This window comes from Strix uralensis, chromosome 8 (genome assembly GCF_047716275.1).
Source record: "Strix uralensis isolate ZFMK-TIS-50842 chromosome 8, bStrUra1, whole genome shotgun sequence".
NCBI lineage: Eukaryota > Metazoa > Chordata > Aves > Strigiformes > Strigidae > Strix > Strix uralensis.
In genome coordinates this window covers 31,964,095-31,986,453 of record NC_133979.1, presented here as the reverse complement: position 1 = coordinate 31,986,453, position 22,359 = coordinate 31,964,095, and the positions used below count along the sequence as shown (strand labels likewise).

General features: G+C 54.2%; 1 protein-coding gene across 1 annotated transcript in view; it reads right to left on the bottom strand.

Annotated features, from left to right (window-relative positions):
* Positions 1 to 21,917, bottom strand: part of TNR (tenascin R) — an 81,558-nt gene extending 59,641 nt beyond the window's left edge. The window contains exon 1 of the mRNA XM_074877024.1: positions 21,626 to 21,917. The gene's annotated coding sequence lies outside the window, so the exon portion shown is untranslated. The remainder of the gene's footprint in view (positions 1 to 21,625) is intronic.
* Positions 21,918 to 22,359: the final 442 nt, after the last annotated feature.

The window sequence follows — 22,359 nt, the reverse complement described above, 5'->3', positions numbered from 1 at the left end:
AGTAGAAGAAGTGTTTTTGTTGCAAAGGTACCAACTTTCATAAATTCTCATGGTACAGCCCTGAGCTCCGCATCCCATTGGTGTTTCTCTCCCCACAGTTTCAGCTGCATGCCCACCCCAGGCACTGCCAGACCTGCCGGCACTTCCCCCACACCACCTTCATCTTCCAGAAACCACCCTGGTGACTCAGGAGCAGCGTTTGGCAGCTCTTTCATCAGCACTGAGAGGATGGAAAAAGCTTCTTGGCCAGCAGAGGGTGGGTTGCATCATTTTGGGTGCCACGGAGGAGTGGGGTACCATTTTATCCCCTATACAGCACTGATGCAGCCGAAGACAAGCGCTCTGCCAGTGACTCTGATGCCCACTCTCCTCGAGAGGACGTTGAGAGATTGGAGTGGTTACAGATAGAGTCGCGAAACTCCCCAAGGGTGGGGAAACTGCCAGCTTTAGAGATCTCGGCCTGCTTAGTTTATCACGAAGATTGAGAGGTGACTTCATGACTTCCTATAAGAACTGTCAAGGCAGGGATATACTAAAGAAGGTACTAAAGAGCTCTTTACGGCGGTGGGGAAAGGCAGAGCGGGAGTGATGGCTGGGAGCTAAGGCAGGCAAATTTGGATGACTGATGCAGCACGTGGGGTTTAAAGTGAAAGAGATGCCTGTTCCCAGCAGCTCCAGGAGGCTGCTGGAAAGGGTGGGATCCAACAGCTTGTGAGCGATATTTCCTCCTGTCCCTAAACCTTATCAGTCTGCAGATGATGCTTGGCGGCAGAGAAGCCAGTAACAGCTTGCAGGTAATTAACATCTCTGGTGTAAGAGGGGATGTAGCTCATGTTCGAACGCCCCTGGGTTATTTCCCACAATCGATAAGCTTTGTAAATAATGTATCCCGCAGGGGGAAAAAAAAATGCTACCTTGCGCTTATCAGATTTTGTGCTCTGTTTGGTTTAGCAACGCTAAGAGGGAATACGGCTCAGAGGGAAAAATAAAAGATACAAACGAGTAAGGGGGTGAGGGGGTGGCCCTGGGAGGAGCTCAGGATGGGTGGCGTGGTGCTGCTGCAAGCCCCCCCAGGATGCTGCTGGGGAGCACTGGGAGGGGAAAGCTGATTAAAAGCTAATGAAGAAGCTGATGAAGGGGGAGCGAGCTGCCATGCAGCCACGCCGTGGACAGATAACAGCTCCCAGCACCACGCTATGACCCTTTGGGGGAGTTTTTCCTAATTGTGGCTTGGTTAAAGGAGACCAAAGAAAGGGAGATGAAGCAGTTAGCATCTCTCTGCTATTATTTCTTTGCTTCGCTGCTTGTAAAGGCACCCGACGGAGTTGAGCTTGCTGCAGACCACAGGGCAGTGCCCTCCCCAAGGGACACGGGGACAGCTGGCACTCTTTCTTGGCCATGTCATTCCTGTGGGGATTTTGGGAAAGCACTTAAGCACCCAGCGATGCCCTGTCCACACCGCAGCGATCATGTGGAGAAGGCTGAATATAACACAGGGCAGCAGGAAATTTAAGCTTTTTTGGGGTCAGGGGGAAGGATCTGACTGAAGAATTGGGAAGGTACAGACAGGTGTATTTAAAGCAGCACCAGGACAGAGACCGGTTCTCCTGGCTTTTGGTTTTAATCCATAACCACAGGTTGCCTCTTAAAAAGAATAAACTGAGATTGCCCAAGCGAGCAGCCAGAGAGCTGCCTTGCTGCTGTGACCTGCTGCCAGCTTGAACCTACACCGTGGGTTTTTTACTAAATAAAAGCAAGGAACTGGCAGAAAGTGGACAGCATGGTGGCAAACATCTTCAGGATTAAAATAACACCCCCAGTTAGCCCTTGCTAGTGGTTTTGTGCTGCTGAGGCTGCTCACTGCACATCTGGAGCCAGAACATCTGGGAGTTTTTATAATCTAAAAGGAAACACAGGTTTCCTTGCTGTAAATTGCAGAATTACGATAGGCAGTAGAGCACAGAGGTTTTTATGAGCTTTGAGGCACTGGAAATTTTTGGCAAGGTCAGTAAATAATTCCGGGGTTGAACCAGGGTGGCCTCGTTTTCCACAGAGCCACTTGTGAGAGTCTGGTCCTGCTGCTTGGCAGCCCACATCCCCTAACTGCGGGTGATTTCCACTACGCATGGATGACTGCAGACTGCAGATAATCCATAACCTCCTGGCTGGGACCTGGACCAAGCAGAAGAGCTTCTATCACTGCCCCCCCCCCCATTGCAAACCAGTTTCAAACAGCAGCCAGGATGCTGGTCCCCCAAGAGGGATGCGCTGGGATGTGCTGGGCTGTGGTTAGGAGCAAGCACGCTGCAAACCGCCGGGCTGAGAAGGGAGCACCTTGGGGAGTCTTTACATGCAGCTTAATTACATTAGCTATACACCAGCCGAGGGGATAATAGACCGTCTCCAGACATACTTTACTCCTTGCAACAAGAAAAAAACAAAAGCAAGCACAGTCCCATGCAGGCGCTGCCCGTGCTGGGGGACTCTCTGGTCCCCGAGCATCTCCAACAGGTCAAGAACTGCTGCTGATAGCGCTGGTGTTTCCTTGCAAAGCATCAGCCCTGGGGGCTTTGCTGGCAAGCAGGTTTCTATGTGTGCCTGGCCTAGGAATATTCATGTATGGCCCTACCTGTAGAAGTAAATTAATATTTGCTCAGCTGCTATCTAGGGGTTGGGTTTGCTCCCTGCTGCCCCAGGGAGGGTGTTTTTCAAGGTGGCATAGATGCTTACTGCTCCCTGATGACTGGAAAGGGCTTGGCTGCTGGACTGTTCAGCTCTTTCATGGTTTAAATTTCAAGCTTTGTGGGGCTGGCACCATCTTCTGGTCTAATTTTGCCCCCCACCCACCAGAGCAAAACTCAGCCCCCCCAGGGACTAAACCTTGCTCACCCCGGGGAATTGCTGCACTGGGAGCAGTGTTGCATTGCAGGGACCGACGGGAGCCAGTACATCCCCATGAGGGTATCTCTTCATCACCATATCTCCAAAAAAATCCCAGCTTTCCAGGCTGATGGGGCTGGGGCCTGTTAAAGCTTTCCACCCCCCCTGGGGCTGCTGTGGAAGCTGGAGCCCAGATGGTCTGAACAGATTACTGCAGCCTCTGGGGCTATCCATCCCAGGCACTTTGGCAGGCCTGAATTCCCTCCAAACGACAAAAATAAATAAAATCTCTCAGCATTAAATGCCGGGAAGACCATGAAAAAGCTGGGTACACAATGAAAACAAATATATGGTTAAATAACCTCTCTAACAGTATTTCTATAAAATGTCTCTCTAAATAACACCAAGTGAAAGGCTTGCTCTGTCCTGATTAACCTCAGTTGGGGAAGATTGTCTGTATCAAACCATTATCGTCAGCTGATTAAAAATGAATTAAACCAAACAGCAAACAATTCCCAAAACATCCTCTCTCCTTTCCAATTCAGGGCCAAAATAATAATAAAAATAAACCCTTTAACACCGAAGAGCAAATGCAGCGCTAAGTCACCAGAGCCTGAGGATGAAGCAGGTGATGGGGACCTGGGATGGGATGGGATGGGATGGGATAGGATGGCGGGGCTTGGCCACAGTCATCCCACAGAAAGGTGGCAGGACGAGTTGTAAGGGTCATAAGGGATAAAGGGGATGCTGATATTGATTAATTAAAATAACCCAAATGAGCTACCCAGTTCTTTGCCTCTTGAACAGACCCCCTTTTTGAAAGCCTGGAGTCAGCTAAAGTGACTTTTAAACATCTTTCTCTTACTTTTGTTTTATTTTTAAGAAGCCCGGCAGACCCTTGTGGTCAATATATACAAAGGAAAGTGCAAAGTCACAAATTTCAAGTGTTGGCTGCATAAATCCATCCCAACAGGAGCGCGCTTCAGCACTGAAAGCCAATGGGAGATGCTCCCATCCCAGCATTTTTCCAGAGAAAACATCCCCAGTAGCATCAGTAGAGGGAAACAGTGGACAAACCCTGCGTTTGGTACCCTGCACAGGCACCCTCCTTCCCCATTGGAGCAAGCTCCTGGGGAAAGCCTCTGAGTAATGGAAAGGCCTCAAATATTCCTCTCCTTCTACTTATTTTTTAGTTGTTTCCATTTTCTCAACTATTTTCTCAATAACTGCGTAGCAATTGTTGGGTCCCATCAGGACCCACCAGCCAAGGTGCTCCAAGGTCCTCCCCATCTTGGGGTTGAACAAAAAGCATCCTAAGCTGGAACAATGAAGGAGAAAGGTCCCAAAATTTTTGGGGTGGGGGGTGCATTCTCCTCCGAAGCTGTGCTGGTGACACTGCTGCAATGTCCCCATGGTCCCACACATGAGCCGGCCAGAGAGTTTCAGGTCTTGGGGTAGGGCTGCTGGCAAAATCCACATTGCCAATGCTTCTTGGACACAAACCCACCATGTAACGAAGGAGAGTCTAATTACTAACTCTAATTACAAAGAGGAGTAAATCACCAAGATTATTTTATTTTTTCGCCTTTGCTGAGTGTCTTTGATATAATAAAGAATAATTGAGAACCAAAGGGACCCACCATCCTGACACTTTAACGACAGCCTATTTTGAGACACCAGAACTGCAACTCAGCAGTTCTAGAAGTTGTAAAAACTGTTGTTAAAAACTACTCTCTGTCCGAGCAGTTGTAAAAACTTGTCTCCAACAATGAGGAGAGCATGACTGCTGTGGGGTGCCCTGGGGTGCAAATATCCCTGCCAGGTCCTGTCCCCAAGAAAAGATGACTGTCCTCCATACCCATCAGCATCCGACCCTGTCAGATGCACGGGGACCCGGTGGCTGTGGGGAGGAGTGAAGCAGCACCAGGGTGGGTTTTTTCTCCACTCCAGCTCATTTTTAGAGCCATTCCATAAAAAAAGCATTTAATCCTTTTAAGGGGAGGCTTGTTCCTTCATGAGACTTATAACTGTCAGAAATGTCTACATGTATGGGCAAGATTTTCTGCTTTTTGCTCTGCCCCTCTCCAGCTTTCCAACACCAGGACATCCCTGCATCTTCCCTGCAGTGCTAGCACCCTAAAACCAACAGAAAACCCCATTATGGGTGTTAATAGGAGCAGCGTACATACTATGCATATACGCATATAGATTTTGGACCATCTTTTTGGGGTGTAAGGCAATGCAATTAATAGTGCAGCCCTGTCGAGGGCTCATTAAGGGTCGCAGGGAGGCAGCGTGGTGCTAGTTTACAGTGCCTGGCTGCTGCTGGGAGTTAGGACTGAGGTGCCACTTGCTTTGTTTCGAATAGCTCTTTCGACTCGGGCCGTAAAATTAATGTCTGAGCAAATAGCTGGGAAAATAGGAAGCTGTATAAAGTAACTCGGCACTTGGCAGGGGAATTGAGATGAGCCACATTTGGGAGATGCTGGATTTCAATTGCATTTCTTTCTCCTCTGGAGATGTCAAGTGCCCTGGCACGGTGGGTACCACATCCTCATCCCTCTGACCCACACCTCCCAGCTCTCCCTGACCCCCAGCTCCCTGGTACTGATCTCATCTCGTTGCTTATTTATCCACCTTGCTTTTCTCTCAATTCCCCCATCCCTTGCATGTTTATCTAACCTTCCAGCAACTCAGTCCCTGCTTTATCCACTGTCTTCTTCCCAGCCTCTACCTTGTTCTCCTGGTTAGAGCTTCACCTATTTATATTCTTAACCTTTGCCTCTCTTTCCTCTGTCTTTTTAATCCACACATCAGTCTTGTTTATGACCTCCATCGCACTGCTCATCTCAAGTGCATTACTGGTGAGCTAACACGGCCCCATCTCTGTGCCTTCTCTCCTAAGCCATCCTCAGCTCTAGCTCCCCCACACAGCAAAGAGTGATGAAAGAAGACCCTTTGGCGCAGGAGCATGAGACGCAGAAGCTCAGCATCCCACCCCAGGGATGCTTCCGCTCCCCAGCACACTTTTTGCCCCACCCTGTACATGGGCATCAAGAAACCTGTGGCTGGCAAACAGGTGCAGGGATACCCAACCTCCTGCATCCCTTCATCCTGGGATGCTCAGGACCTGGCCACCCTGCAGAGGACAGCAGTTTTGGGGAGAAAGGTCACATTTCAGGGATGTTGTGAGATTGGTACCTGGGGCAGCTTTCCCAAGCTTCCCGGCAGCCGAAATTCAAGCCCAGAATATCATCAGACGAACATCCTCAATACATCGCCCCATTGTTACACCACGCTGGCTGCTCTGGCACCACGGCTCTGTGCCTTTCCTTAACCTCCCTATTCCCACTCCATCACTGCATCCCATAAAATTGCCTCGGAGAGTCCAGCACGGCTCTGCCTGTAATTTTTCTGCCTCCTCTCCCTCCCTGGACGGTGGGAATTTTCCTCTTGCTGATTCACACCTCCATTGCGTCATTTTTTTTTTTAACGCTGATGCTGGCTATGCTCACCCCAGGGAAAGGTTAAAACCCCAAGCTGCTGCTTTGGGGACTGGCCCTCTGCCAGCCACGTGCTGCTGACTCAGCCAAAAACCTGCACCTGTGCTGAGCAAACCCAAACCTCTCCCACTGTTGGGGTCAAATAAGGGAAATGTCAAGGGTTCATTTTCTCCCTGCTGCCCTATCCCCAACCCTGTGCTCTCAACCAAGTCCCCATGTTGGGAACAGCACACCTTAAACTTCAAAAAAAACCTTTTTTAGTATAAAAATCCCCTGGCTCTTCCCTCCAAACCATTCAGGTGTCAATAAAAAGATTGAGGGGTTGGTCATGGCCCTATGGGCATCACTTGCATCCCTGGTGGGATGGAGCAATTTGCAGTGGAAGGGTTTTGGGGAGAGAGAGCACCCAGATCTCCCTGCAGATGCTTTTTTGGGGATTCAACAGCTGGATTGGGTGTTTGCCTCTGCTAATTCCTCCTTGTGATAGTCATCTCTGGGATTTCCCCCTCCCCTCTGTTTCCTCCCATTTCATTCCACCCCGTGCCCCGGATGGATCCATCCCCTGTGGAGGGACCTCTTGCCCAGCCAGACCAGCAGTGACCCAAGGATGCTCAGCCAAATGGAGCATCTTGTGCCATGACAGGCACTTTCAAAACAGGCTTTGCCATTTATTTTCTAACCTGGGAGGCTGTCTTTTTTTTTTTTTCCTATTAAAAAGGCTCAAGAAGCATCCCACCCAAGCTACCTCCTTCCCAAACCCCATTAATTTCAGTATCCCTGCCAACCCCCCTTGGCTAGCAGTAATCCTGCCTCCCACCACCAAGGTATAGTGGGACCATGCAAGACCTCACTGCCCAGAAAGCAATTCCAAGCAATCCAAGCAATTCCAAACAATTTCTGCTCGGCAAAGGGATGCACCGACCCTTGAGATCGGGTCAGGAGGGCCACTGCCCACTCAGCTTGGTCCCTGCAGGAATCCAAGGAATGTCTCTCCAAATCCCGTATGGTGGAGGAATGACTGATGGGGACCTGATTCCCTGCAGGATGGGGCCGAGGGAGCAGCCTGTGGGCAGACTCCCACTCCTGGGCAGGGAGAGCAGGATGTGGCCCATCCCTGCCTTGCCCTGGGATGGTGGCACATTCCTGCAGCCAAAGTCCCTGGCTTGGTGTCATGCCTCAGTTTCCCTAAGCAGGATGAGGAATAAGCAGAGTAAGGAATTCCCCAAATAGACTAAAAAATTAAATTCTTCATTTTGAGACTTTGCCTTCCCATTTGCTACAACAACCGGAGAAACCTGCACAGCTGCCCTGGATAAACCCCCTCCTGCCTGAGGGGGCTCGAACGTGCCTTGTGCACACCTGCAGGAAGCCCTCATGGGGTGGAATGAGTTTGGAAGGTCTCAGCCACCCAGGTGTGCTTCCCCACTGCTCTCCTGCCAGCAAAGGCTGCCTGTCCCCTGCCCACACGCTCAGTCCAGGATGGGAAAACCCCACTGAGCTGCCTGGGGCTAGCACAGCGCGGTGTCCCCTGCGGTACCTGTGGCCATCCCAGGGGACATCTCCCCTTTCCCCCCACCATCCTGGTGAGCCCAGAAGATAATTAGCGAGTAATGAGCCCAACAGCCACAAAGTCAGGGTGGCTTTAGCTCCGGCTGCTCTGCCACGGTGCAAATTACAGGGAAATGGGGATTTTGGCATTCAGCTGCATCACCATCATTAGGGATAATCAAGAGGTGCACCTAACAGGGACGAGGCTGCAGGGTGCAGAGAGGCAGGCAGGGGAATGAGAATGTAGTAATTACTGGATAATTACAAAGTAATGAGAGACAATTAATGCTGCTGGCCTGTGATGTGGCAGAGTGGCACTTGCAGCCATGGGCTTGGAACAGCGTGGGGCACCAGCACAGCCAGCCTGGGGAATGATCATGGCAGGGATGTGGGCTGCTGCTAGGCTGCCTCCACCCTGGAAAACAAGAAGTTAAAGCTTTTCCTGATGTGAGCAGGAGGTGTTTACTGGGACCAGCTCCCTCTGGAGAGCTGGCTCTGGACTTGTCCCAGGTGCCATTCTTCATACCAAATACACCAGGGCATAAACAGAAAGGTTCCTCCCCTCCTTCTTTGCACTAAAACATTTGTTTCCAAGTGACCACAAGGAAAAAAGGAAGTGAGGAGAAGGAATAGACAGCCATGGTGATGACAGTCAGGGAAGCTGGTGGCACCCACAGGTGTTATGAATTTATAACACCTCTGTCAGTCTGAGCCCTGGGCTGGGGCAGCTGCAGCTCTGGGGGAGAGCAAAGAGCTGAGAGCTTTGCCTTCTGCAAAGCCCTGGAGCAAGGCAAGAAGCTCCCTTGCTAGGGACAACCCAGCACTGGCCTCGTAATTGGGGTGTCCTATGTGCCATCACCCACCGAGCCCTAGGGATCCCTGCAACTTGGGAGTGGAGCCCGTGCCAGCAATTAACCGCATTTGCGCCTCTGATCTCATTTGGAGAGAGTGCTTTTACCAAGGTCAAGCAGCAGGGAATACAATTCTCTAGCTGTATGGAGGATTTGGGAGGACACCCCCGCCCCCCCCCCCCCCCCCCAAAAAAAAAAAAGCTGATTTTTCACTCCAATTAAATATTTAGCTTGTTGAGGATGGCTGGTGCTCCCTCCTGAGTCTGCTCTGGTTTTGGTCTGGAGCATCCCAAAGCATCCCACCCTCGGATGGAGGAATTATCCCTGGATGGCTGTCAGGGTCTGGGCACAGCCACGTCAGCGGCTTAGTGGGATTTGAGGGAGGATTAGACACCAAAGGGGATAACAAGAGAAGATAAAAGCTTAGAGGGGATAAAGCCCCTGGTGCATCAGGGCGTGAGGCAAATACTAATTGCCGGGGGTCAGTTTCCCTCCAGGAGGGTGATTTATGGCCATGGGCGGGAGGCTGCCACGCTGGGGCCAGGCACACTGGCAAATTGGTGTGGCTGCAGCCAGCAGCCAGAACTGTTCCCTAGAAGCAAAGGTGAGCTTTTCCCCAGTTTAGGTAGAGAGGTGTGGAGGTTCATGTGCAAAAAGTACTTGTAAGTGAAAATAAGTTTGAAGAAAGCATCCCCAGCTTGACATCGGTTAATGGTTCAATTTATACCCCTAAGAATTAGATCCATTCTAATTCCCTTGGTGTCCTGTTTAATACAACCCCAAGCATTGGCACTGACTGGGTAAATGATGAATCCCACTGGTTTCTGCAGTGGGGTATTCCCCAAATACACTTATTTTAGGAGGAAGGGAGCCCAGGCTGGACTGGATCTCAGCAGCCTCTGTAGGTCCCCCACACACATCCTCCCAGCAGGAGCAGGCAGCAGGAGCAGGCAGCCCAGATACGGACAGAGGGGTGTGCCACCCACCCCAGCTCCCTCTGCCTCTGGGACCCAATTTGGGGTCCCTCCTGCCTTGTCCCATCCAATGGAGGACTGTCCCACCGTGTGGGTGGGGCGGACCATGCTCCCCAATGCGATGAGAGGTGCAGACAGCACCAGGTGTGGTGGAACCCAAATTCGTTCTGGGGGTGGAAATAAAAGCCACCAGTGGCAACCTGCTGTGCTCAGTGGCCTCATATCAGGCAGCAGCTTATTAAAAAGCTGTCAGCAGTCAGGCTGCTGCAGGCCGTATGCCAGAGCAGAGGAGAAATATCTGTGCCGACACCATCTGGGCATGGTTTGGGGGGTCCTTCTGCCTGTCCCACTGGTGGTGTGGTTGGCCCCTTCTCTGGGATGGTGGAATTTGGGGGTCCACATGGGGCTGGATGTCTTCAAATCAGCGCTGGGGGATGAGGACCAGCTCTGGGAGAGGAGGGCAGGTCCTCCACAGCTCTGCAGCATGGGCCCTGACTGCATGTGGTGGTGGCATCCCCACCCTGCCTCAAATCCCGCTGAATCTGGGAGAAGTGCATTTCACTGGTGCTGGGCCAGGGCTTGCACATGGAAGGATTGTCACGCATGGACTGCTGAATGGGCTCCTCAATTCCCCCTGCACCCAGCCAGGGTGCACAGGACCAGGGTACGAGTGAGCCTGCCAGCAGCATGCATATGTGCAGGATGCAGAGATGGCGCACACATCCCCTCCTCCAGCTGATTCTAAAATGAAGATAATGCCTTATTCTTCTCTACAGCACTACCAGCTCCATCTCTGCTCTGCTTTATCTGGCCTGGGGCAGAGGAGAAGTTTGCTCCCAGCTAAAGGGAGACACATGCCTTCCCCAGGTCCCAAGTGATGTTCATCGGGATGCTCATCCTGCTGCTTGCACAGGACTCATGTGCGCAATGCCCCAGTGATGTTACAAAATCAATTTTTCCTGCCTGGATCAAGTTCTGCCACCAGCTTCACAGGATCCTGTATGCAGATTTCTCCTCTGGTTACGCTGGGACTCAAAGGGGATGTGCAAGGGCAGGACCAAAAGCACTACTCCTACCCAGGAGCCAAAATATGGACAGAGGCTGAGTGAGAGTTCACCTGGGATTTAACAGGTATTTTAAAGACCAGATGTAAAACCTAAGCCCTCACTATTTACAGTCATTAAATGTCCCCCGGTTCATTTTGCAAAGGCTAGGCACATTAACCCACTGGCCCGGCCGCCCTCCGCTAACCGCATCCTCATCACACAAATTCCCCTGACATTTGAAACTGCTCTTTTTTCTAAACCCGCTGCCTACTCTCACTCCCCAAGCCAACATTTCATGGCTGGGCATTTGCTTCTTGTCTTTCCTGAGGATCTTATAGCATAGATGATGTTACGGAGGAAGAAGAAAAGACCGTTACTAAAGCATCAGGCATAAGCACATCTCCATCACAAAGAGATTAATTTTTGCTCCAATTAATACCGTAAAACTACAGAGAGAAGCCCTCCCTTGGGCAGCAAAGGGCAGGCGGGCAGAGCATCACCCCTGCCAGGGCTCACTGCTGCCTGTTCTGCCTTCGCCACCTCTCCTGCCAGCTCTCATTTCCATGGAAACCTGCCCTCCTTGCTCCTTCCCCTGCCTGCACACCTGCTAATTTAAGGAAACCAGTTGCTTTCTGCTCCCCGAGGAGTTGCCTGGACCAGCTGGAGACATCCCACCAGGGCAGGCAGCGATGACCCCCTGTCTGCAGTGCCTGGCATCCCCGGCCCACCACTAATGGGGGTCTGTGCAAAGCTTGGGGTGGGTCCGTGCCCCTATTTCTGCTCTCTGGTAGCTTGGGCAGGGAAGGGCTGGATTCCCTCCTTATTTCTGCCCCTTTCATCTCCTCTCCTCCCTCCTGGTCCTTTCCGTGGCTGCCTCTCCTCTCCCAACCTTCCTTATCTCTCCTCCCTCTGTCCCTCTCGCCAGCTTTGTTTACATCAGTAAAACACTTGTCCAGGTCAAACACGGTTTCCTGATAAACACATTTCCATTGATTGCTAGAAAGAAAAATCCTCCAGAACAGCAGATTCTTTGCTCTAGGGATCGATAACACCTCAAGATCCCTCTTATCCTGCACCCAGCCCTCCATTCTGGTGAGGAGAATGTGTTTTGGGGACCCACTTAGAGTGGAGGCAGGAGGGACCCCCTCCTGCAGTTACGGGATGTAAGATATGACACCTGAAGCAGATACATGACATAATGCACCTATAAATCCACCTGGGAGACTGAGAGGGCCTGCAGGACTGACCCCTTTGGTGTTGCACCCATGGGTGACAAACTGCCTCCAGCTGCTTCCCCAGGCAAGCGCCCCAGTGCATCGGCACCTGCACACCATCACATCCCACTCCTCTTCCCTGGGCTTGCCCAAACATTCCCATTTAATGTTGAAATCAGGGATGCTCGTGTGCTGCCAGAGCTCCTCTGCCGAGCCCCGTGGATGGGATGGCAGGCGAGGCACCATGGGGCAGCACCATGCAGTGGCTGGAGTCCCACAGGCCACTAATGCACTTGCAATGGGGAGGCTCATGCATCGCTACAGCGAGTGATTTAGCTGTAAAGCCACAATCGATAAAGAGAAATTTAAAGAGATTAAGCTTTCTGCCTCTGCTGCCAACGAGATGCTCCCCATTGGGGCATCACCTCCTGGACTGCATCAGCTGCTGTGGGACCTCAAGGGCGCGATGTGTGGTTGTGGGTACCCACCGAGACTCCCTGCGTACCTGCAGGGTTCACTCGAGAGTTTTTTTGAAGACTGAAAATACCAACTGACATGTAACCTACTATGCAAAACGATGCTTCACCCACCTGTCCGGTGAGTGGTTCACCTCCTCTACAGCAAAACATACACAGAATGATGCTGTGAGCCTTGCCATTTGGTGTGGGGAGAAAGCAAATTAAATTATAATAATAAAGACATAATAAATAATAAATTGTAATACTAAATAATAAATAATTAATAAATGCATAAAAATGATAAATAATAATTTGGGCTAGGAAGAAAACAGCCCAAGTGCTTTGTACGGCCCCTGTAAACTACAGGAGCCCTGACCTGAGGGAGCCAGCAAAGCGCTGTGTGGCGGAGCATAAGGAGCTGTAATGAATTCAGAGTTTCCACACGGCTTTAATAAAGTCCTTCTGCAGAGGCTATTAAGGGAACTAAGATGAGAGGTGAAAGTTTGTTATGGATCAGAAATGGTCTAGACAACTGAGAAAAAGATAAAAAAGCTGAGCAGTGATGAAGGCACCTGATGGGGTGGAGAGCCTGGGACTTCTGTGGGGCACGTGCCCCAGAGAGGGGGCTGGACCCTGTGAGGGGCTGCAGGAGGATGCACCCTGCCTGTCCTTAGGAGCTGGGTTGATTTTAAAGCAGAAGCGACACCTCATTCATCCCCGGTGTGGGCGTTCATTCAAAACAAAAGCTGCCTTCGATGCTGAAGATGCTGATGCCATCTCCCTCCCGACAGCATCCAGCCTGCACATTAACAACACAGCCCTCAACCCCCGCAAAAGGCTGGGCTTACCCTGGCTCGGCACCCTGCTGTTGGTCAGAGCTCGTGTACCACAGCTCCACTGGGGATTTTCACCCAATTCCATTCCAATTTTCAACCCATGTTGGCTCAGGGAGGTGCTGGGAGGGACATCCCTGCTTGTCCTTGGGGCACCAGCCCTGGGTCCACCCCTTGCTGAGAGGGTGAGGATGACCTTTCTCAAAGGCAAAACAAGCCACTGGGGTATCCAGGAACTGAGGGGGGTTTACACCCCACCAGCCCCCCCCAGTCCCACGCAGCTTCATGCCTCCGAGCCCCCGGTGTGAGGGCTGCAAACCCCTGGCGCCTCCGAAACCCTGCCCTGCTGGGATGGATTTTTTTTAATTGGATTGTGACAAACATTTAATACCTAATAGAGCTCACACCGGCACAGTTAATTAAGAAGGTGACTAATCCAATTCACTCGTGGGAGCGCAGGAAGAGAGGAGCGGGAGGGAGGAAGCCTGCATGCGGGGGGGCAACGGCAGGGAGGGAGCAGGGGATGGGGAAAATCAGCTCAGTTGCTATCACCCTTCATTTCATTTTGTGTGTGTGCATAAATGATGAAGAAGGACTTTCCTCCTCTGTTTTGTAAGCGCCGGAGCCGCTGGGTAAATGCTGAGCTGTCTCAGACTCTGTACGAGCATCACTGGGGTCCCAGCCTGGGGCAGGGTGGAAATTCATGTCAGGTCAGATGCTGCCAGCTGAAGGCTGCCTGGGGCTCGGCCGTAGAAATCTCCATAGCCCAAATATTGCTTTTTGTTTTAAAACACCCCCCAGCTGGTTTTCCAGCTCTGGATGGGATGTTGAGACCCAGACACCCCAGAGCATCCCCCCTCCACAGAGGACCCCGCTGCAGGGCTTGGTCCCAGGCACGTCGGGCCGGCAGAGCCAGCTGTGGCAACATCTGTATGCCACTCACTCCCCGTCCCCCCGGAGTTGATAAATAAAACAAGTGGAGTTATTTTGGCCCCGGGGACAGGGCTGTCTCCCAGAGCACAGAGCTGCTCTTTCTCCGTCTCTCCGCGGCGCTGGAGTTCATTGTTATTCCCCAGTGGAGAACAGGACGTGGATTGAGCTGAGGTCCCCATCTGCGGCGGGCAGCCGGAGAGAGACTCTCTTCATATTAGCGCCCAACGGCATCAATAGCGCTTTTAAATGAAGCCCCAGGGGGAAACAAAAGGCCGGAGTGGGGAAGAGCGTGTGGGCGAAGCTGAAGAGGGATGGGGGGGACAGGGACAGAGCCAGGGGAGGAGGGGGAAGCAGGATGAGCTGGAGAGGATGACGAGGGGAGAAAACAGAAATGAAGCAGCTCCGTATAAACCATGTTTCCTTCTGAAAACAGGGCAGCTGGAGGACCTCGGGATGCAGGCAGCAGAGCCACGAGTGCTGGCTACCAGTGATGTTGGTAACATCGTCTGCCTCCAGCTCGGCCATAGCCCACTCCCTCCTGCCCAGTGGGGAAGTTCCCTGCACGTTAATCAGTGTCCCACTGCAATTAGTCTTCGTTATGCAAGGCTAGTGAAAGGAGATGATGCTTTAGCAAAACGACAAGTGGATGAGTTAAAATTCAGGAGGAAAAGCAACCAACTCAACCCAAAGGAAAACCAACCACCCTCTGCCCAGGGATGCTGCCAGCCTGGGGCGGGCGGCACCCACGGGCACCACTGAAAGCACCCACTGGGACCCTGTCGGTCGTCCTGGGGTGCACGGGACGATGGGTGCACATCAGCCAGAGGTGGGGAGGAGGCGACGACAGCATCGAGTAATTCGTGAGGAATTACATGGAGGGTTCATCCCTCCTGCAGCCCGGAGTGAAGAGTCCCCCAGGGTGCTCCTGCATCATCCCCCTTGCAGGAAATAATTACTTAAGTTAAAATTATTTACTAAATGAGGCAATTCTCAGCGTGCTATCTCAGAGCTGTTTGCCCAGTTTACTTTGTTACTAGTGCTACATAATAAATTAACTGTGTAATTAAAGATAAGTTTAATGCTGATGCTTTGCAGAGGGATTTTCTTTTAAGTCTCCATGCAAGTATAAGCATCACTTCTAAAAACATAAAAACACACGCACGTGAGTGTGGCGCGAGGAGGGGTCGAACCCTGCACTGTGGCCGCGGGCAGAGACAGGCAGGGCCAGGCAGAGCCAGGCAGGGCTCCGACCCTCCCCGAGAAACGTCGGGTCCCATTAGTGCCAGTGTGTCCCCTTGGGGAGCCCCCTTTCCCCCCCAAGGGACAACAACCAGATCGAACCAAATCAATCTGTGTTTTAATTACCGGCCGTGCTCTCACCCCAGGGATGCTGAGCTGTCTGCAGCGTGAGCTTGGCCGCCCGCAGCTGAAATCGCCCCCGGTGGAGCTCCCTGCTTGTCCCCCATGTTATTTAGGGTGTGCTCCATCGACAGGACCTATTCCTGGCCACAGTGCTTGGCAAGGAGAGGCTGCAGAAGCCTGCAGGGAGTAGAGGACTCATCCACCAGAAAAATAAGGAAAATAAAAAACGCACTTTAGGAATCCACGTTTTCAGCGATTTCTGCTGACTAACACGATTCCAGCTGAAACGAAGGAAGCCAGTGAGGAAACGGCTCGAGAGCTTCTCCAGGAAACATTTCCCTGTTGGAGATGATGTTCTAGGACTGCAGTGGTGGGATTTGAGCCCCAAGGGTGGGGACCACAAGGGGCTGCGTGACCCAGGGCATGCTCTGCTCCTGCTGTTTGCTCGCCCGTCCTACCCCCACCGCCCCGCTCCAGCACAGTATAGGCAGGGCTCGGCGCAGGCAGGGCTCGGCGCAGGCAGGGCTCAGGGGTCACCTCCCCTGCTAGCGATGAGCTTGGAAAGCCAAAGCCCAGCCTTTCCCCATGTCGCCTGTTGGTGGGGGCAGCCGTCCCTGAGCGCCTGCCTGTGCCCACGGGCAGCCCAGCATGATCCAAACGCATCAGTATCGACTCGGCAATCAATTTTCAAATCCCAGGCAGCCAGGCCAAGGAAGAGTAATTACTCCAGCCAGCCATGTGCTCCAGCTAATGCAAATGGAGCAGCTTTTGCCTGGGACATTGCCTCGCATCCCTTGATGGAGGGCTCTGAAACAGAAAGCAGTGCCAGGTGGGCAGAGTTAAGGCTGTTTTCCTTCTTCCAGGGTGGATATTTGCACTTGGGATGGGAGACCCAGCACCCGCTGGAGCTTCTCCGCTCCCCAGGCACCTCTCCAGCTGCATCCACAGCCCCCAGCCCTGCATGACCCCAAGCAGGATCTTCTCCCCAAAAGAGTGAGAGGAAGAGGAGGGAGCTGCCCTGGGAATGAAGGACAGAAAGCTGAAATAATTTCTCCCTCCCATGATGTCTCTCATGAGCAGAGGGGAAGGAGAGAGACAACCCTTCACCTCTGCCAGACCCCTCTCCTGGAGGACAGTCATTACCTAAAGACTTTTCTACACTTGTAGTAGCTACATGCACTTCATTTCCCCAAAATGTGGGTGATTTTGAGATCTCCTCCAAAAGGAGAAGGAGCTCTGGCTGGGCCAAGGGAAGTGAAGTGGGTTGGCAACATCCCACACCCACCAGATACCAGTTAAATACCCCTGAATAATTCCTCTAACAATGACCCACATGACTAGAAGGAGGCTTCCAATCTCGTCCTCCCGTGGTGGCTGGCTGTCGAAGACAAGCACTAGGGATCTGCCTGCTCTGGGAAAAGAGATGGGGAGCAGAATGCCTGCTAAAAAGCCCTTATTTAGGAAAAAAGCTGAGAGAGGGGCAGGGAGAAGGCAGTAGGTGGTAGCTGGGTTGGGTCCTAGCTTGTCCTGGGACATGCTGCCCCCAAAACCCAAGAGCTTTTAGGTGAAAAATGTTCAGATGAAGATCTGTGCTCACCAGATCTCCAGAGACCAGGACCTCAGCGAGCCCATACCGCCTCTGCTGTCCTTTTTGTTGGGGGTTTTGGGGAGACCCAGACCCCTTCCTACCCCCAGACACCCCAGGGAGCATGGAGGGAGGCTTTAGCGTCCCTGGGATTTCCACCCCACCAGCAAATCTGGCAGCAACCCGCCATGGGTTATCAAAACCACACCCATGAGGGTCCCCATTATGGGGAGGAGGGGAGGGGACGTGTGACATCCCGCAGCCATGACACTTCCACCCGCCCCGTGTTTTCTCAACCTCTGCCAACTTGAATGCTTACGTGCTGGCTTATTAAAAGAGTTGTGTTTTACTGAAGGCAGCTGGTTGAAGCCGGGAGACATAAGCAAGGCAGCTGCTGGCTTTGCTGCCTGTACCTTGTCAGTGCTGCTGCCCTGCGGATGCTTTACCGGGAAGAAACGTGCCAGCTTATGGAAATACAAGGCTCTGACATTGCAAAGCATCAAGGAAAACAGAAGGGGAAAAAAAGAACCAAACAATTACCTGGAGCTCATCAAGGAGCTGCTGGGAGAGATTGTGATAGGTAATTATAAAGGGAAAATAAATTCAAGCTCCGAGATGAGGATGACAAGCTGGGGAGACTGGAAGGCACAGGAGGAGAGGGGCTCCCAGCACTCCATGGCAGCCCGTGGGTGGGAGGTTTGGTGCTGAGATTTTGGCGAGGAAGGATGTTCCTTTGAGTATTAATTCAGTCGGAAAACTCCCCGAGCAGGTCTGGAGGCCAAGAGGTGGGTGGGGACGGGATGTCTCAACAGGCAGCACCGAGCCAGCTGCCAGCTCCAGCTGCCTGTCCCTGGGCTGGATCTGTCCAACTACTCCAAACTTCGGGGCTATTTCAGGGAATACCATCATCAATTAATTAGTGCAGGGATGCTGCTGCCCCAGTGGGAAGGGGCTCGCTCACCCATGCTCCGACCCCCTCCTTCAGCCAGGAAATAGTGGGGAGGGATGGAGGGGAGAGGCTCTTTCAATCCCCGTGAAACCTAGTTGAAGCAGCTCCCCTCAAGGGCTGTGGGAGTGGAGGCAGCCGATGGGGACAATCTTTAACTAAAGGTCAGCTGAAATGGTGCTGGGCACCCCGGGATTTGTTTCAGGCGCATCAGTAGGGAAGGCTCAACCTGCCTTGTGAGACATGTGAGAGAGCGCTAGGGGGGAAAAATCCTTTCCAGACCAAGGGACGGACCAAACCTGCCCCATATTTTCTATTTTATTTTTAGTTCCCTGTCCTTATCCCTTCTTATTTCCTTATTTTATTTCTTGCACGGGGAGGGTGACACCAGGCTGAGAGCAGTGATGTGGGTTAGGGGAGACTGGGAACTAACCATGGAGCAGGTCCCATAGAGACTTGGAGCTTCAAGCACTTAATGCCATCAAATTTAGCAGCCACCTCCCAGTAACTCCAGCCAGCAAACTGGGCATGGTTAGAGACCAGTTCTGGAGAGCTGGGAGGATTCAAGAGGTCCCAGGCTTTGCCCTCACTGGGATTTTCACCCTGGCCTGGCCATAGGATGCTGCTCCCCTGTCTGGGACCATCCTACGGGGAGAAGCAACATCTAACAACATTGACATTTCGTTTCTCATTACAGGCACAATTAAAAGGAGAGAGGATTACAGGCAACGGCTGCGTCGTGTCCCCGTCCCTCAGCCGCTTCGCACTGCCTTTATCTCTTCTGCTTGGGCAGTTCCATCAATGGATCGACTTCTTCCCCTGCCTAATTTATGACTCCTTTATGTTTGTTTATATAATATGGTTAAACATCTACTTTACACCCTGCACACTTGTACTCACTAATTAGCATTTTTCTCAGTGTTTATTGCATTTGCTATGCACTCTGGCAAGATGAATGGGAGCAGGGAGAGAGCTGGAAGCCCCATAGACACCCTACACCTGGGGCAGGAGACGCAGCCCCCACCCTACCCCAGCCCAGCAGGTTTGGGTGCCTGTCCCCCCCACCCAGAGCTCCAGATGAAGTTGTTGGCTGCCAAAACTGTGGCTGTGTCCAGGAAGGGATCCCCTAGGAATTATTTCTGCCTCCTGACACAGTCCCTGAGCTACTCTAGGGGGGACTGGGGAGTCTGGAGCATCAGCATCAGGGGAGCAGCAAGAGATCCGTGTGTATTCCCCATGGCTGCTACCATGCGGTGACAAACCATCCCCGCAGCCTTCTGTCCTCACCTTACTGATGCTCAAAGCCACTTGCTGAGTCTCTCTGAGCAGGTTTGGGGTGCAGAGCAGGGTGGGGTGATCTCCAGGGGGCTGTTTTGAGCCCCTCTGTACCCCACAGGCAGCCCCGCAGACAGGGGGAGCCCAGCCTGGTCCTGCCCGCAGAGCCACCTCTGCTCGCCAGGAGCTGAGCCCAGAGGAAACCCCAACCTCAACTCAGAACAGACCTTCTCCTCAGCCTTGTTGTGCCAGGAGTTACAGCCAAATCCCCCCCCCCACCCCGCCCCGGCCCCCAGCACCAGCATGATGAGCTCTGGCAACCAGCACTGTACCTTCCAGTCCTGGCAGTATGGATCTACATATGGATCCATACCACCCCGGGTCCAGCTCTGCCCTGTGGCCCCAGTAAAAGCCGCAGCCCCGGAGGAGTCACCACCTCTTGCTGCACAAGTACCCTGGGGGGCACCTGCTCCCTCTGGCAGGCTGGTGGGGCCGGCGATGCTCTGCGGCCCCTCTCCCCCACAGAGCCTGCCTGTCCGGCACCCCATCCTGGGGGTTCGCACCCCATTGCTGTGAGCATGGACCTGACAGTCACATAAACAGCCAAGCTCATAAAAGGGTCAGGAAAACCCTCCTGTGACCCCTCTGCCTGCCTGCCCGGCCTCCTCCTCCTGCCCATTCCCCACACCGCAGTTTCCCTGACCACAGGGGTGCAATGCGGGGGGGCAGTCATGTGGCTGGCAGAAAGCGACCCCCAAATCTGGCCCTTCCTTGAGACCCCAACGCCACCGCAAGAGAGGATGTCTCAGCCGACACAGGGAGAGGAGAGCTTACAGCAGCGAGGCGATCCCCATTTCCAGCCAGGAGGGCAGGATACTGGGATGCTTCTTTCCCCCAGGCTCCGCAGCGCCCTGGTGAACCCCTCGCCTCTCCAGGAAGCATCCCCACACCGGGCGCAGCCTCCTCCTCCTCTCCGGACAGATGGATCCTGCCAGAAGCCGTAACAGGTAACTGCTAACGAAGCATGCCTAATTAACGTGTGCCTCGGAAGCACCCTCGCCGCCCCTTCCTCCAGCTGCTCGGCCAACCCTCCGCTCCGCCGTGCCCTGGCCAGACGAGCGCTCCGCTCCCTGGCTTTGCAAGTCGCAGCTCAGCGCAGGCTCAGGGAGCATCTTTCAGCCCAAAGCTCTCAGCCGGCCCCTTCCAGGGGTCAGCTCGCCTAGAGCAAGGCACCGTCGCTCAGGTATTCCCGAGCAGGCAGGAGAGGAGGCAACCTTCACATTCAAACTTTGGTGAAGCAGAAAGCTGGGGTTAAGGCTCAGGAGGGAGCCCGGGTGGTCTTGGTGTCCGCCAGCAGCATCCGCGGGTGCGGGAGGCAGAAGGCTGCGCAGGGTGGTTTCCACCCCGGCTGGGGGTAGGATGGATGCTGCTGCGGGGAGCGGGGCTGTGCCCAGCCCTTGGCTGAGGGGACCCGTGGGCAGCAGGAGGGAGGGGACGGGGTGAGAAGGCGAGATGGGGAGAGGGTGCGAATGAGGCCCCCCCAGCACTGCCTGCCAGTATGCAGCAAGAAACCGCCTCCCCGCCCCGAACTGTCTCCTCTCGCCGTATGACGCAGGTGCCAAGAGCCAAATTTCTTTAACCTCATTCCAGCAACAAAAGCAACTTGCAGAAAGTGCGGGCAGCCTTTTCTTCCCCAACCCCCCCCCCCCAAAAAAACCACCCAACAACCCACCCCCGCTTCCCCTGCACAGCCCCCCGCGGCCGGACCGGGGAGACGCCGCACCGCGGCGGCGGAACCGCGGGTCCCTTCCCTCCGCCGCTTCCCTCCGCGCCCAACTCCGCGCCTCGCTGCCCGGTGGCGGGGGGGGACACACACGCACAACCACACAGAGGGCAGACGGCCGGGGGCCGGGGCGCGGCCGCCCGCGGCGCGGGGATGCGCGGGGAAGCGGAGCGCGGCCACCCGCGGAGCAGCGGAGCCCGGAGGGGCGGAGAAGCGGAGCGCGGGGCGCGGAGCCGAAGCGCGGAGCGCGGAGCTCGGAACGCGGAGCGCGGAACGCGGAGCCCCGGAGCGCGGAGCCCCGGAGCGCGGAACGCGGAGCGCGGAGCGCGGAGCCCCGGAGCGCGGAGCTCGGAGCGCGGAACGCGGAGCGCGGAACGCGGAGCCGGAGCGCGGGGCGCGGAGCCGGAGCTGTCCGCGGTGCTGAGGACACTCACCGGGCCGGGCCGGGCCGGGCCGGCGCCTCCTGCCGCCGCCGCCGCCGGGAGGGAGGGAAGGGGGGAAGGGGCAGGAAGGGGGGCGGCCCCGCTCCGGCGGGGTCCCCGGGCTCGGCCTGGCGCCCTGCCTGGCGCCGGCAGCCCCGCTGGCTGCTGCGGCGGCGAGGAGCGGCCCCGGGACTGCCTCGCTGCCGCTCCCTCCCCGGCTTAAATTTCAGCAGCTCGGTGGGTTTCGGTTTTTTTTTTTTTTTTTTTTTCTTTTTTCCTCTCCCCTTGCTTTTTTATTTTTTTCCCCTCGCTCTCCCCTCTCCGCCCGCCGCTCCCCGCTCCGGGCTCTCCCCGCACGCAGCCACCTAGTGGGCAGAGGCGGGAGGAAAATCCCACCCGCAAACCCACGCGGCACCGCCGCATCGCCTCCCACCGCCCCCCCGGCCCGCCCCGCCGCCCACGGGCTGCCCGCGGGGCCCCCCCGCGCCCCACCACGGCCACGGCCACGGCCACGGCCACGCACCGCCCGCCGCCGGGCGTCGGGCCCCGAAGGGGCCAAGAGACTGAAAAAGATGGAGGGGGGGTAGGGGGGGAAGGGGCCACGCAACAAAATGGGATGCAAAAAAAAAAACCTGAGAGACAACTGAGTTTGGCTTCAGCCTTACTGGGCTCTGAATGCAAACCAGTGTGGCCACAAAAGTGGTCAGGGGGCTGGAGCAGCTCGAGGTCAGGTTGAGAGAGTTGGG